This window comes from Phalacrocorax carbo, chromosome 8 (genome assembly GCF_963921805.1).
Source record: "Phalacrocorax carbo chromosome 8, bPhaCar2.1, whole genome shotgun sequence".
NCBI classification, from domain to species: domain Eukaryota; kingdom Metazoa; phylum Chordata; class Aves; order Suliformes; family Phalacrocoracidae; genus Phalacrocorax; species Phalacrocorax carbo.
Window position 1 is genome coordinate 22,599,132 of NC_087520.1, and position 14,150 is coordinate 22,613,281.

Below are 14,150 nucleotides of genomic sequence, written 5' to 3' on the forward strand. Positions count from 1 at the left end.
GGTGGCAGGGTATGAAGCAAGGCTATATCCTGAATTGGGATAGCTGGTGCAGCAAGGACAGAGGCCCCCAGCCTGCCCCTAGAGCAAGGGCTGATTCCTGCTTGCCTCCAACCTGAACAAGCCTATCCTGCCACCGTTCCTTCCTCTGTACTTCTTTAGTATCACTTTAATTCAGTTTTTCCATAACTAGGGATGTAACAGCCCCCACTCCCAAGTTGCCTGACACAACTGCTCAAGACATGCCATTCAAAGCCCAGAACTGGCCCTTACCAAAACATCTGCATAGGGAAACTGCTGAGGACCCTATCACCTCCCCTCCATGGGCTTGGTCCCCCATCGTACCCAGTCCCACATGATGCCTACCTGGGAGGACTCAGGCTGCTCCCCATGGTTAGGGCTGTGGTCTGGTCTGGTCTCCAGGTTATCACCCGTTCCTTTTCCCTGGCAGGCACTTCTGTCAGGAGAGTCCAGGCAAACCATTTCATATCTTCATTGCAAAGATGGTGTGTGTGAGTCAGGGCCTGATGGTGCTTCATCCTGCGTTTCAGTGCTATTTACCTGTCAGCATGGGAAAGCCAAGGTTTCTTGTAGGACGCGTGAGGCTTGGGTTCTCCTATGCCAAGAGGGGTCTACGCAAAATGCTGCAAGAGGGTTGGGATTTGGGTGCTGGGATCTTGGAGACAGCCTCTGCCCTGGAGGTCCTGGGGACCAGCCAGTAGCAGACCTAGGCTGGCCCTGGAAAGGGATTTCTTGGTGGTCCCTGAAACCACCAACCATGGGCCTTGGGAGCAGTGCTGGCAGCTCGAGGGGGTCTTGTTAGCACCACCCTCATCAAAAGATCCAAGTTTGCCCCCAACCCTAAGTTCCCAGGATGGCAGCAGGTGCCCACAGGCTGCTCTCAGCACCTGGGTTGAACCAGGCATTCCAGATCTCAGCCTCATCACCCCTTGACCAGCCACAGTGGCCAATGTACCCCTGCACTTCATGGCACCTTTCACTGCTGGGCCATGAGATGCCTTGAGAGCGGCCACAGGCAGATCATTCTACAAATGCCTGCTGAGGGGCTGGAGGAATGTCTGCTGATATAGACGTTCATCTCCATCCCTAGTACATCTGTTTTAACAGCTTGTCCCAGGTTTTTTGGATGGCAACCAGTTTTCAGCTGATTTCAGCATCTCCCGCTGAGTCACCAGGAGCTCTGCATCCAGGCTGTGTTCGCTTTCTCATCTCAAAAGAAGAAAACACCCAGGATGTCGGGGAGCACTAGTTTAATCCCTCAACTAGGAGTCAGCCCAGCACCCAGCACTTTCCTGCCTTCACCCTCTTCTGCAGGTCCAGAATCCAAGGGCTTTCCTCTGAACTGCTCAGGGATGAGACAGGGTTGGATTCAGATCTTCCTGACATTGTGCAAATTTACATCTCCTCCTGTCCCAGTTGCCAGGCATTTCTACAGAAATGAATGACTTTCACATTGGGGATTTATATTCTCTATATTAAGTCCAACTTTATCAAATAACAGCTTTTAGATGGCTACCTTGCCAAAGGAGCAGGGCCATGTGGCTGATGTAATTGCACAATTCATTACGCTTAGGAAGAGCACAAGCTTTCTGTGCTCCAAGCTGGAGGGACCGGGGTGTCACCTCATGTGGGAGTTCAGAAATCGCCTGTAAGCAGATCCATCCACACCCTGAATTTTGTGATTAAAGGGAAGTGAGGGAGTTTTACAGCATGGATTTTTCCACATTATATTTCATTGTGCTTTTAATGCAGGTCAACATGGCTTTTTCCACGTGGCTTTCCCTGTGCTTTTAGCTCAGCCATGTGACACTAAGCCAGTCAAACAGAGGTCTGGATCCAGAGATGGCACCAGGAGGTCACAGCCCTGGACAGGCACTCGCCTGGGCCTTGCTGGGGTTTGGGGATGCTACTCTCAGCCTTGTGATCTCCCAGCATTTAGCCACACACCCCTGACACTCATTTCCAGGTGCTGCTGTGTCACTGTCACTTCCCAAGGACCCAAGGAGCCCTCTGCCCAGAGATGTAGGTAATGATGTTGAAGTTGGGCTGCAGCTGTCTGAGGGACGTCCTGCCCCTTGCGCCAAAGAGCAGGGATTGTGTTGGGGATAAGTCAAGCACAAGGTATGTTCCCTGGTCCGGGCCCACCCCAAGAGAGGTATCCACCAAGTTCTGCCACAGTCAAACCCCTTGGTCTCTCCCAGCTGGACTTTGCTATTGTCTCCTGGGGACAGTTTCCCACCTTCTTTGTGCTGCCACACATATCAGAGCAGTTGGGTGGGGATGGACAGAGGCTCAGGCTGGCCATAAGGCCATTACTCCGAACCTTGGTCCACCAAAGCAAGTGGGTCTGAGGGGATAAACCGAGCCCTGAATACACCCTGCAGTGAACTGTCTCCCCATGCTGCTCAGAGCTGGGGTCCCCACCTGAGCTGGCAGCCTGCCATCAGCCTCCCCAGCAGCACATGGACTCCTGGCCAGGCTCCTGCAAAGCCCAAGCAGCCTGGGAACCACCTCATCTGTACCATGGTGTGCCAGGTACTCCAGATAGACAGAAGCCAGAAGTGGGAGGAAGAAGTTGGGTGCTGTGGGGTTACAAGTGGCATGCCAAAGGCATACAAAGGCTGCCAGAAGCACGGTGCTGCTTATGAGACCCGAGCCTCTGCCCTGCATCTGCAGGCTAGTGGGTTGGAGTGGAGTGTGCCATCCCAGGGCCATTCACCCCATCTTCCCCAGCCAGCCTCCATCCTCCCCCATGGTGAGTGGAGGGGGCCAAGCCAGGCAGCAGAAGATGCTATTTTAAGCCCCCTGGCTGGGAGCTGGATTTGCCCACCCCAGCTGTCCGGTGTGTCTCCAAAGGACACACCCTGGCCAGCTAGTGTAATTTTGCAGACCCCTCCTTCCCATGTGCCCAGGTTTACTCCTCCACCAGCAACACAGAGTAATTTTCCACGGCACTGCCAATGCCAGCAACAGTGAGGGAGCACAGGAGGGGCTGTCATCATTGATGCAAAAGTGGCAGCTCCCTTCTGCACCACAGCCAGGGCTGCTCTGAATAACAACTCCATAGCCAGAACACAGCATACAGCCAGGGACCTGTGGTCCCTGGCCCTGGGATGGATCTGGCTCATCCCATGTGGTGACAGGGGCTGCAGATCCTCCCTGAAGCCCAGGGTTATGTGCACGGGTAGGGATGGGGTTTTACACTGTCTACCTGTACGAAGTACCACTGCAGGCTGGAAACATCCACATGAAGGTTTCACGTACCTCTGTAGGAGGTCTTCTTGCGGGATTTGTTGGTAGGGAAACTGAGGCACAGAGCAGCTGGGCCCAGGCAGGGCTGCCATGCTCTTATCCGGGGCAGTTATGTCCACAAGCAGCCTTACAGCAGCTCCACTTTCAGCATGGTGAGGCAGGCAGATGGGGATGCTGCTGGGGCTCCAGAGCAAAACTCCAGCAAAAGCTCAGCTCCCAGAAGGCCCCCGTCCCTCTCCAAGAGTCACTTCTCTTGAACAAGACCAGCTTGAGAGCAATGGGCTGCCCTTCTAGCTGGGATCCCTGGTGTTGGAGCTGCCTCAGCAGTCACACCTGCAAGTAGAGAGCAGAGGGGCCGGAACTGCTGACCCCAGTGATGCCACTGCTGGCAGAGGGAAGGTGGCAGGACACGAGGCCCTGAGACCTTTCATTTCCCCCATGTCTGGCAGAAACCTGGAGAGATTTCATGAAGAAGAGGGTAAAGGCCATAAAACTCTAACAAAAATGCTACAGCACAGCCCTGATCCTCCCCAAAGCTCCTGTTGCATCCTCGCACAGTGCCATCTTGACCTGGCAGAGGAGAGGTGGGAGCCTCTACCCTGCCACAGGTACCTCCACATTCCTTGGCCACCCTTCCCACAGCAGCACCCAGTGCTGGCAATGATGCAAGGAACCCTCCGGTGGAGGACAGCTGGTGATGGATGGAGCACACAGTCACCACTGGCAGAGAGTGACCATAGAGATGACCAGCAAGGGAAGCAGAAGTTTGAATCCAAGCTCTGAGGCAGGGCAAGGTTTGACACATGGCCGACAGCTCCAGGGTGCATCCTACACCGCACACAGGGCTAATCTGGGGGGCAGGAGGAGAAGTGGCCTGGGGCAAATGTGCTGGCTGCTGTGTTGGCTGGGCAGGGGATCAGCATGGTTGATGCACCTATATTGAAGGGTTTAACAGGGATTAGGTACCACCCCGAGGCACATGCAGTCCAGTGACAATGCACAGAGTCAGAGCTAAATATAGGTTTGGTTGCGTACAAGTGTGACGCTTTTATTGCTGCCCTTAAATAAAGAAACTGTTTGGAGTATGTGGCTGCTGGCTCTGCCCTGCTCAGCCCCAGACCTTTGATGGGCTGTTTTGGTCAAGCTGTTCAAAAAGGGGAGAAACAAGGAGAATTAGTGGTTGGTGAGACATATCCTAAGGGCCTATTTCCAAAAATGCCAAGGAGCCATCTCTCAGAAACCAGCAATGCACACAAAGCAGTGACAGGGTGACCTCAGGGGCCGTGGGGACGTGCTTGTTCTGAGGCAGAGGTGTCTGCCAGGCAGAGCTCCTCCATGGGCATGGGACCATGTGCTGTGGAGCCATGGCCATAGCAAGGGGGCTACCAGGCTGGCTTAGGCTCGAGGACATGGTGCTGGAGCACTGGCTGTTGGTGATGGGCCCCATCCTGCATCCCATTGCCTGCCACCCTAGGGCAGGCATGATCTGCTCCAGCCTTGCACCTACAGGGCAGCAAAAGGCCCACAGCTTGCCGGCTCCAAAATAATCAGGGTCAGAATGACAGCAGGGCAATCAGATCTTGGACACCTCGAAAGAGACACCTGCCCTGCCCAAAGCCCGCAGACTGGTCCCAGGACAGGTCAGTTCCCCCAGAACCACTGGGCCTCATGCAGAGCAAGGGGGCAAGGCTGTGACGTGGCAGTGCCCGTGCATGAGCTCACAGCTGGGGCTGCAGGCAGCAACAGGCAGGAGCCAGCCACACCACTCTCCAGCCTAACACCACACATTTCACTGAAGCAGCCTGAGAAGTTGCAATCCTGCAGGGAGCTCAACATCCTCTCCCTGCAACGCAGCCTGCGAGCCCAGGACAGGGAGCATTGCCTCCGTGACTTGGTGCAGGGCAGAGATGCACTGCGCTCTGTCTGCTCCACCACCACAGCACAAAGCATGTGCCGGGGCTGGCAAACTGCCAGCCCCCCCAAACTCTCCCCAGCTGCCTCCTGCCCTCGGAACGCAGGGCTACCAGTAATTTTCCATCCTGGCTGCGGTCTCTGCCCTAACAAGATGTTCTACATCCCTCTAATAGGGCTGGGCCCCATTCAAGTTTCTCTGTTCATTCAGACCCTGAGCCCCCCCCTTTCACTGCTTGAGCTGCCAAACACTTCTGCAGGACAGTTGCTCCTCTGAGCCCTGCTCCTCCCTGCACTCACAAGCCCTCTGCTTCAGGGAAATAGGAGGATTTTGTCCAAAAGTGAGGGAAAAAAAACAGCCCAGCAACCCACCAAGAAAAATTCCCATGGCTCAGCTGCACTCTTGGGCCAGGAACAAGGCAGTCCTGGGGATTTTGCTGTCAGCCATTTCCAAGGCTGCCTCTGCACAGGTACCTCTGCCTGGAACTGAAGGTCTAGGTCCATCAGCTGTGTTGATCAGCTAAGCAGGACAGAGCAAAGCTGATTTATAGAGGGACATATCTGGCCCTGGAGTCCAGTGTGCCCGCACTGTGCGTGCGGCACTGTGCTGCCTTGAACTCCCTTCTCCTTGCGATGAAGCTGTTCAACACTGATCTCAGCTTAGGTGTTGCACTTTGTGGGTCTGGAGAGCCAGAGGGAGATATCCCCGCTCTTAAGTGAGCAGAAGGTGGAGAGAGGGCCTCCTCCTCCCACACCAGCCCAGTGGGGCCAATGCAACTAGGCTTCACTCCAGCACCTGCTGTCACTGCTCCAGAGCCAGGCAGAGGATGTAGGGGCCCCTCAGGGGCTGGCATTCACTCGCGCTTCTGCCTCCATGCAGAAGGGACAGCACATGGCTTTCCAGAGCAAGGGGGATCAGATGCATCTGGCAGGAAGTGTGGATACAAAGATCCCCCTGACTGTCCTGGAAACAGCTTGTCCCAGGAGGGGCAGAGAGGAGGCTGAAAGTATGGGTGCTGAGGGGACGTCTCTGCTGCTCTGTGCTCTGGGGAGCCCACTGTGGCCAAGGAGAAGCTGAGCATCCAAGAGTCTCCATCTCAGAGCCTCAAACCACCTCCAGGAGCACCAGAACCTTCATAAAAATATGTGGAAACCACAGACAGAAGAGTTCACCCATCTCCCTTGGGTTTTGCAGGCACCAAAGCAGGTGCAACCTCCACCCCCACTGCAGTGTGTCCCCCCAACACCCCTTGGAGCTGCACTAGGGACAAACAGAGAAGGCACTCAAAGCAAAGATGCAAAATGAAGGATGCTTAATGTGGCATCAAGATGTCTTAGCACCAGCAAATGTTGCTTTTTACAAGAGGTGCCTCAAAACATGTAGAGAGGCACCGGGACAGAGATGGCTACGGGAACGGACTTGGCACATGAAGAGTTCCCCCACTACCAGGAGACACCTATTCTGGGGGTGCTATTTCCCAGGTCTTCACCTGCACAGCCCCCCTGCAGCCCCTCTGTGACTTGCTTGGCTGCCAAGGCCTTTGGGCCCACAGGCCAAACTCCTGCCCATCTCTCCGGAGCAGCTGCCTCCATCCCTCCCTGCCTTCTCCCAGTGGCACAACCAGGCAGCTTGGCTCCACCATACTGCTTCTGTGACAGCCCCTTTTCAGAGCCAAGCCAGGCTTTAAATAAATACCTGCCAGCAGGGCAGAGTTGAACTGTTCAGAGTGACTGCATGTGTGCAGATGTGTTTAGCAAGTTGATAGGCATGAGACAGAGCAGACACAGCAGGGTCTCTCTCCTCAGAGGCCAGAGACTGGCATGTTCTCAAAGGCAGCATTAATGAGAATTTTCAATTACACAGCACCCATTGCAATGGAGCAAAGCTGTCCACTCTTACCTTCCCCTGGAAGGCGGGATAATGCCATTTCCGAGGGCTGGCTTCTCTGGCTACAAGCTGCCACAATGGTTTTAGGGGAATATGATGGAGTGGGAAAACTCAATTATTCTGAGTTTCCACAGTTTCCCAATCACTACCAGCTGCATTTGGGGACACGGGGGCCAGGCATGCATGGGCTGCACCTCTCTGCTGGCTGGTTGTGTGCAGCTTGGCCGGAGGTGGGGAGAGGGTTGCACTCCTGCTTGGGTACCAGGGAGCCTCATGAGCACATACCAAGGTTGCCTCATGGGGAGACCAGGACGTGCCAGCCACTGAGGGCACTTGGGTCTCAAAATGCAGACCACCTCCCCAGGGGTGTGGAGGCCCTGGGGCTGGCAGAGCAGATTTTTTAAAGCAGATTATATTTGGCTTCTAACATCGGCAGGATAAGACACAAGCTCAGGTGAGCCTGGCAGCCCTCCTGCTGAGAAAGCAAGATGCTTGCTGATCCCTGCACAAGGCTGGATCTGGATTCTCCCATCTGTGCTCAAACTGCAGGGAGCCCTGGTGGGATGGACACCCACCACCTCTCCCTGGAAGGTGGCAGATGCCCATCATCTGCAGTAGACACATCGTCAGGCTGCCCATGAAAATAAGCTGCTCTAGGTCAAACCTAAGACTGGCCCGATACTGGGCAGGGGGGGCTCTCAGGTAGTCTCGCAGACGGCCACAGTAGACCTGGGTGTCTTTGGCTCTCCTTTGTTTGTGCAGGCAGAGATTGATCCAGGAGAGCCAAGCCTGCTCTGTTTGCACTGCCCAAACTCCCAGGACCTCGTCAGCACATTGGAGATGGAGCCAGGCTGGGGCTAGGCCTACATTCCTCGGTGGGTGGCAGAGCCAAGGAGGGGCTGTCACACAGGAGGCACAGCAAAGCCTTGGCCAAAATCAGCCAGGGAATGAATTCCCTGTGCTTGGGTGGGTGAGGCTGGCAGGAGTGGAGCCAGCTCTGCCCCAAGGGCTGGAGGCTCCCTAGAGTCACAGTCATGAGAAGAGAGGAGCCTGGAGCACATCTGGGGTTTTCCAGGCATCAGCTTCCCTGCTTGGATGCCTGAGTCCAAAGGGGGATGCAGCAGGGCTCCAGCACAGCCAGTCCTTGCCTGGGCAAGAGAAGGCATCTGGAGGGGCCTGAGCAGTCACCCGCAGCCCTTCCTCCTTGCTCATCCCGAAAGCCTTCACAGAAGCAGCCAAATACCCTGCTCCCCTTGCCTGTGCCCCACCAGCTCTGTCCCTGACCTTCTCCTTGGCCCACAGCTGATCAATACCTCTAGCTCTGGGGGGATCCATCAATCCTAACGATTTCATCCCACTTCTCGCTAATGCACTCTCTTGTTGCGCTGCATTTGAGCCATGGACCTGGCAGATGCTGGGTGATGAGAGAGGCAGAAGGCTGGCCAAAGGCACTATCATACGCTCTCCACCACAGAGGCAGGTCTTCAGCCCTTCCTCCCACAGGTTGTGGCCTGCTAGAGGACTATAAACCTTCCTCTCTCAGCTCTCCAGCTCCTTGGAAAGGCACATTCAGCATGTCTGAGTGCCCTAGCCAGGATTTAGGAGCTTTCAACCAAAACCCACCAATGTGTCCTCACGATCTCTCATTGCCTTTTCACTCAGCAACTACTCCTCTCTGGAGAGCCTACACCAAATTCCCTGTGCCTGTCGGGAGATGGGGGGACTCAATGACACCCTGACCCACCAATGATGGTAAACAGGAGCCAACTGCTTACCTTACTCTAGAAATAGAGTCCTTTTCTCAAAGCACCCAACCTTTAGTCAGGATGAAAGTGCAGGTACTTCAGTAATGGTGGGGAGTTCAACATGACCCCCTGTCCTGCACACAGCTGCCAGCCAGCCTGCCGGGAGGTCCAGCCCCTCCGGGCGGCCAGCCTGCTGCCCCTCCAGCCCCTGCCTTGCCTGCCTGAGCTGAAGGCACCAAATTTCAGCAGCTTCCCATTAAGAGCTGCCTGGACCACACTTGGCACCTGGCACACTGCCAGGGTGCATGTGTGGGAGCACCAACCCAGCCATGCAGTACACACCTCCCTGCCCTCTCGTCCTCCCCTTCTCTTTTTAGCCCTGTCCCTTATAGCAGAAGCACAAGACAAAACTAAGATGAAGTCTCTCCACACTGGTTTGAGGAAAGCTGGGTACCAGGTGCTGTCCTGGCCTGTGCATCCTCCCAGCTCAGGGGCTTTAAACCCAGTCCTTGTGTCCAACAGCCCTGGAAAGAGTGGTTTTCACCAGTGAGTGCCAAATATCCTTTCAAACTCACTTCTCTTCCAGCCTGCACATCCTCCTGTGGCAGGGTGTTGCATATCCCTGGGGTCAAATCATCTCTGACGTTGTTGCTGCTAGCTGTGGGACTGTACTGCCAGTTTACAGCTGGTCCTGGCAGAGCTTCTGGAGGCCCATCCCACGTTCTGGGGTGGACCAAACAAGGGGCTCTGGCCAAGCCTAACACTGACCTTTGCTGTGAATCCAGTCACATGCACCCCATCAATAACTAAATGCAAGATAACAAAATGAGCTGTCGCAACCAATTACCATTCTGGGCTTAATCAGCTTGTGGGCTTTCAGGGTGGAGGTGAGGGGCAGGCTCCAAGCCAGAGGGGCTGGGGAGAGGCAGGGTGAGGGGTCCAGTGGGTCACAGCCACGCTGGTCTACTGGATCCCTCAGCTGGGAACCAGGAGCAGGATGTGGGTGCTTCCCTGGCAGCACACAGATGTGGCATCATCTCACTGGTGTGTGGACACCCCAGCCCCAGCCAGAGCCAGCAGAGAGGGGTGGGCAGCTGCAGGGTAACCAGTGCAGAGACACCACACACAGAGCTTTAGCCCCAAGGCAGCCCTGCTCGTTAGGAGAGCAGCCAGCTACAACTGCCAAACCCAAAAGGGTTCCACTTAAAGCCAGGAGCAATCTCAATGTCTGTCATTGAGTGCCTCTCAGTTAATTAGCATCCTGCTGATTCTACGATTGAGGTGACTGCTAAGGAGATTAAATCAGTCTCTGCCATGAAGCAGATACTGTTCCCAAGACCTGATCAGCAGTGATTTTCCTTTCCCCATGCCATCCTGCCCTGCTGACTCAGCTGAAGCCCCAAGGTGCTGGGCACAGCCTGGCCAGCTGGGACTCAGGGTCTGGGGCTGTGCGTGGGACTCCTTTGCAGAGATGCTCAGGCGTTAAGTGCTACTGCATACCCAGGGCTGCACTGGGAGGGCCTCACTTGGAGGATGCTGGTGTAAATCCAGAGCAGTTCTCATCAGGGGAGCAGCTTGGCCACAATGAGACCTGGGCATCCACGGGGGTGATGACCTGTTCACCCCATTCTGCCTGTGTCAGCATGGGACAGACTCACAGCTGGGCAGACAGAGCTGCATTTGTGCACCCAAGAGACCAAAATGAAAGGAAAAATCACAGCTCCAAACAGGGCTTGGTAAATTCACCATGACTGCAATAAACCCTGCTGATTTGGTGCAAACTTGGAGTAACCCTACAGGTTTCACAGGAGCCAGCCCAGATTCACAGGGGCAATACAATAGAGTATAGCCCTGCCCAGGAAAATACAGGCTGCACCTGGCTTAGCTCTGCTCCGCTCCACCAGTGCTCCTCAGGTCTCTACCAGCACACGTGAGGGGTGACTCTTCTCTGAAAGCATTTGCAAAAGGTGTGACTCCAACAGTTGTTCTGTAAATGATGACCAGGGCCTGTGCATGTCTCCCCCCACCAAGCCCATGAGCCCTCCACTCCCTGACCCCAGCCGCAGAGCTGCCCCCCAGCAGCAGAAGTGGCCATTCAGCCACCCACGGGCACAAAAAGCACTTAGGAAAGGGGCTCAAAGGTCCATCAGCTCCCACTCCCCCGGGTATGAATTAAACACCTAAACGAACTGCAAATCTTGTACTTGTAAGTGAGGTGAAGGCAAGAAACTCATCTTAAATCATTGCTGTGATGGGAACCTGCCCACCAAGATACACCTGCCCTGCAGAGGATAGTCACGCAGCAAGAGAAACAGGCACATTTGAGGATTGTTTTGATGGTGCCTTGATTTCTGGATCTGCTTTACTGCTTCCTCCCAAGTGCATCACTGCCAAGCCCCCCAGCTACAGGACTATGTTGTTGTGTGGTCATCTCACTCCCCTTTTGCTCTAATGCCTGAGAAAAAAAAAGCCACACTGTATCCTAAGCATTTGGCAGCTTCTCGGTCTGAAGTCAGGGAAAAATTTGTCCAGCAAAAACCTCCTGTTTGGGAGGGCTTGTCATAATCCTCCTTGTGCTACTGCTTTACCTAGGGAGAACCCAGAGCCCCCGAGGGACCAACAGGACAGCTAGAGACAGGCCCAGTCTTGTAGGCCACACAAGCTGAGAGTGCAGGTTGGGTTTTTGTGTCCTCCATTTACTTTTTTACACTTTATTTTTATTGCAGCATCACAACATAGATGGAACAGCACCATCACAACCCTCAGGAGGCACCTCCTTACCACTGCCCGTTCCTAGGCACAGAGAGATCTGGAGCGGGGTAAGGCTGGGAGTATCTTTAGGGTTGCAGTTTCTCAAGCTCATCTGCAGGCAAACTGGGATTTCTGATGGTGAAGCTATTTTTCTCTGATCTTGCAGGACCCCAGCATACACAGAAGACAGCTGACAAGCTTTAAGCCAATCTTCACCCTTGAAATCCCCCCTCCATTTCATACGCTAATTGAGAGTAAATTCTTTTAATGTGTAGTTGTCAACCTGACAGTTGTGTAGTTGAGAACCCGAGCCTGAAACATGGCAAGAGCAGTTGACAGTGCATCTGAGCACAATCACTCAAGCACAGCTCTGATATCACAACATCAGGCATTAAAGGCACACTCAGGAGAGAATACAAGTACAAAATGGGTTTGGTCCTGGGGTGCTGCTGTGCTCTTAGACCTTCCAGCTGGAGCTGGAGCTGGGAAGAAGCAGGCCCCATGATTTGTGTTTTCAAGTGGGCTAAGCTGATGAACAGAGGAACCTCACCTTCCCCCAGGGAATGCCAGCTGCTTTCTCTGTGACCCCAGCGACACCACACCCTGACACAGCAGGATGCAGTGCTGCAGCTGCGGCCATCCACAGAAACATGCACTGAGGCACCCACATCCCTCACCCGCTCCATCAGCATGACATGCTGTTCCCCTGAGAAGCTGTGCCTGAAACTCCATTCCTAGACCTAGGCACAGCCAGAGAGCACCCTGAGGTGGTACACACTGCTCTCTGCAAACTTCATCTACGTCTCTACATGGTCCTCCCACCTCAAACCCTGCGCAGCCCGGGTGCTGCCCGTGCCTTGCCTGCAACCTGGCACCTAGAGGAAAAGTGGCTTCTGTCCTAAAACACCAGAGATTTTTGCCTTGCCACAGGGCTAGCTGGAAAACCTGAAGGAGGTTCATTTCCCCCAAGATGTGGGGGAGCATTGTGAATAGCTCCAGCTATATGGCTTTACAGAAGCTAACGAAAGGCAAAAGACCAGAGTACATCCTGCCAATGCAGATAGAAAGGATACTAAGGCCACTGGCACTGCTTGGCAGCCTGCCACGTGAAATAACTTCAAAAATAGAAGTGTGCTAATCTCAGGGACCTGCTGGTATTGTCAATAACATTAATGAAGGGTTTCGAAAACCAGAACAAATGCCTTGGCTTTTTGGGGCTGTGCCGCCCCTTGTAATTTTCCACAACAGCCAATAAGTGGTCCAGCAGTGGTGGCACACTGCTGTTTGCCGCTCTGCTCTCCTGCACACAGCCCCCACCAAGAGCAGCAGCATGGGATCAGCTCTGCTGTGCTCCCAGCAAGCTTGGCACCTGCACAGGAAAGCCCAACCAGCCTTCAGTGCTCAGGGAAGAAGAAGCTCCCAGGTGCAGTTTCCTCTGTGAAGCAAAACCCATTAAGCATACTCAGTGGGAATAGTGCCTGGGAGAGGCGGAAGCTCACCGTCTTCCTCTTCTCTCTTGTCTTCAAGCCTTGTCTCAAGTCCTCTCTGGGTTCTTTTTCACTCCCTGAGGTCCCTTCTTCAGCTTTTGCCTCCTCATCAACTTTACCTCTCCACACATCTCCAGCTCTCTTCACCAAAGTCTTTGGTCTCAGACAAACCACATGATGATGCCCAGCCTGGAAGTGGTCCTGCAGTTTATCTACTGAGATGTTACCCTGTTTACAGGGGTAAGTGGAGGCACTTCAGAACCCCTTCAAATCAGGGAGCACCACACTGAGAGCTTACCACGCCTGCAGGCCTCCGGATACTCCCACCTCCCCTGCCTGCTCTGCTTCCCATTGTCTCTTCCCACCTCTCATCTCCTGTCCAAGCAGACCCAAAGGAACCGCTGCAGCTGCCACTCCTGCCTTACTCCGTGCAGCTGCTGCCTTCCCAGCCACGCTGCTCCCACGGCCAGATGCTTCCATGGCTACTGTGGGTGGCAACTTCTCCAAGGCTGCTTTTCTTGCTCCTTGGAAGCTAGGAGAGCTCCCTCCAACAAGTGGCGGGGAAAAGGCGGCAGATGCAACTTTACTTCTTCTCCCTATTTCTCATTGATCCAACAAATTCAGGAGGACATATTGTAGAAATGGGAACAGCCACAGGCACAGCTCCATCCACCACAACCAAGCCCACAGGACAGCAAATTTGTCCCTGGCAGAAGGGCTTTGAATTTCTGGATGGTCCATGTCGAGCACTGGGCTCAGGCCAGCAGAGAAAGAACAGACATGCAGGCGACCTGCTGGTCTCTTCCCTTTCTGACCCCTGTGAATCACAGCCTTTAAACACACACACTCAATCATAACTCCACTTCTCAGGCTTTCCAGCTGAGGAATAAGAAAAAAGCACTTTGCGAAGGAGAAGGCAGCAGAAGCCAGGGTGCTAACTCCTGCAGCTCACCCCTCCCCAGCCCACTGCAGTGCCACAGGACCCCTTGGGGCACTGGCTGCTCCAGCACGAGGCAATCCCACACCCACTCAGGTAGTACCCAGCACACTGCGTGCTCAGCACATCTCATGTTGACTGAAGTGATGCAGCCAAATGTC